The sequence below is a fragment of the Lathyrus oleraceus genome, chromosome 1 (assembly GCF_024323335.1).
Source record: "Lathyrus oleraceus cultivar Zhongwan6 chromosome 1, CAAS_Psat_ZW6_1.0, whole genome shotgun sequence".
NCBI classification, from domain to species: domain Eukaryota; kingdom Viridiplantae; phylum Streptophyta; class Magnoliopsida; order Fabales; family Fabaceae; genus Lathyrus; species Lathyrus oleraceus.
The window spans coordinates 7,641,411-7,643,724 of record NC_066579.1 but is presented as its reverse complement, the minus strand read 5'-3'; the positions used below and the strand labels follow the sequence as shown (position 1 = coordinate 7,643,724).

Genomic DNA, 2,314 nt, shown 5'->3' with positions numbered 1-2,314 from the left:
CAGTTCCTTAAGTTTTACGGTCGGTTTCATAGGGCAAGGCATAGGATCTGGGGTAAGAGATAAACATTCGTGAAGGTTATCATCAATGTAGGGTGTTTTATAATTGTCATCTTCCAAAATAAGGGTTGATGGCAATTTTATAGATTTATTTTCTTCTTCTTGTTCTAATTCCCTAATGCATTCTTCGATGATATCTAAGGCATAACAAGAATCTCCTATCACAGGTGCCATAAGAAATTTTGACAATATAAATTCTATCTTCTCTTCACCTACCTCAAAAGTTAGTTTTCCTTTTTTAACATCTATTACGGCTCCAGCAGTCGATAAGAACGGTCTACCTAGGAGGATTGGTATGTCGTCATCTTCTTTAATGTCCATGACAACAAAATCAGTAGGTATAAACAACTGACCCACCCTAACAGGGACGTCTTCAAGTATGCCTATAGGGTATTTAACGGATCTATCGGCTAATTGAAGCGACATCTTAGTAGGTTGTAATTCTCCTAAGTTTAATCTCTCACAAACTGCTAAAGGCATTAAGCTCACACTAGCTCCTAAGTCTAGAAAAGCTTTTTCGATGACATGATTCCCTAAAATACAAGGAATGGAAAAATTTCCGGGATCTTTATCTTTCTTTGCTAACCTATCTTCGGAAATAGAATTACATTCCACGGGTTTCGGATCTTCAAGTCTACGTTTATTCGTAAGTATGTCTTTGAGAAACTTAGCATAAGAAGGTATTTGGGTGATGGCTTCTGTAAAGGGGATTTCTACGTGAAGTTTTTCTATAACCTTAACGAATTTTTGATATTGATTATCGATTTGGGTTTTCTTTAATCTTTGAGGGTATGGTATTGGTGGTTTGTATGGCGGTGGTGGTACATAGGTTTTATTTTTAGGTTCTTCTCCTTTTTCTTGACTTTCCGGGGTTTCAGGCTTCTCTGGTTCCTTTTCCTCACTCCTCTTAGAAGTTTCAGGCTCACTTAATCTAGGGTTTAAAGGCTCCTTATAAGCGGTTCCACTTCGTAGAGTAATGGCATTAGCTTGCCCTTTCGGGTTTTGTTGAGGTTGTCCAGGGAACTGTCCTCCAGGGGTAGTCTGTGGGGCTTGGTTTAACGCTACCTGAGAGATCTGGGTTTCAAGCATCTTATTATGAGTAATGATTTGATCAACCTTGGTTCCTAACTGGGTAATTAGTTCGTTAACATGGACGCTTTGGTTCATGAACTCTTTGTTTTTCTGTTTTTGAGCAACGATGAAATCTTTTACAATTTCTTCAAAGCTCGGGTTTGGCGGTACAGGTTGCATAGGTTGATTTGTTCTAGGGGCTTGGTAACCTTGTTGTCTCGGAGGTGCGGTATTTTGAATAGGGTTATTATTTTTGTAGGAGAAGTTTGGGTGATTCCTCCATCCAGGGTTATATGTGTTAGAAAATGGGTTCCCTTGGGTATAGTTCACTTGCTCAGTGTTGGTTTCATTTAACAGATTGCATTCGGCGGATTGGTGTCCTTGCGTTCCACATATCTCACAATTCGGCGAAACTGCGGCTACAGTATTCGGAGTTGTACACATATGTTCGACTCTAAGGGCCAACGCGTCCATTTTAGCCTGCATCATGTCTATAGAGCTTAGCTCATGTATTCCTCCTTGGGCTTCCTTCTTTTCCACTGTCGCTCGTTCTACTCCCCATGATTGATGGTTTTGGGCCATATCCTCGATAAGGGCACTAGCTTCAGGGTAAGGTTTATTCATCAGTGCGCCACCAGCGGCAGCGTCGATGGTCATCTTAGTGTTATAATGAAGTCCATTATAGAAGGTTTGGATGATTAGCCAATTCTCTAAGCCATGGTGTGGGCATGCTCTTAATAGTTCTTTATATCTCTCCCAGGCTTCGAACAACGACTCTCCTTGGAGTTGGGTAAATCTAGTTATAAGGTTTCGAAGAAGAGCGGTCTTACTTGGGGGAAAATATCTAGCAAGAAAACTTTCCTAAGGTCATCCCAAGTTGTTATTGAATTGGGTGGAAGGGAATCTAACCATGATAGAGCTTTATCTCTGAGGGAAAAGGGAAATAATCTTAAGCGTATCGCCTCAGGAGAAGCTCCATTGGTTTTAAAGGTGTCTGCTAACTGAAGAAAGTTTTTTAAATGTTGGTTTGGGTTATCAGTAGCGAGACCTGAGAATTGTCTCTGTTGCACTAATTGCAGCAGGGATGGTTTAAGTTCAAAATTATTGGCTGGGATAACGGGGTTTACTATACTGGAACTAGGTTCCTCGTTTGATGGTTGGGCGAAGTCCTTAAGAGGTCTTCGGT

General features: G+C 40.8%; 1 non-coding gene across 1 annotated transcript; it reads left to right on the top strand.

The window, feature by feature from the left end:
• The first annotated feature begins 1,840 nt into the window (after positions 1–1,840).
• LOC127116727 (small nucleolar RNA R71) lies at positions 1,841–1,947 on the top strand. The gene has a single exon (XR_007801523.1). It is a non-coding gene; the product is annotated as a small nucleolar RNA R71 (small nucleolar RNA).
• The last annotated feature ends 367 nt before the right edge of the window (positions 1,948–2,314 follow it).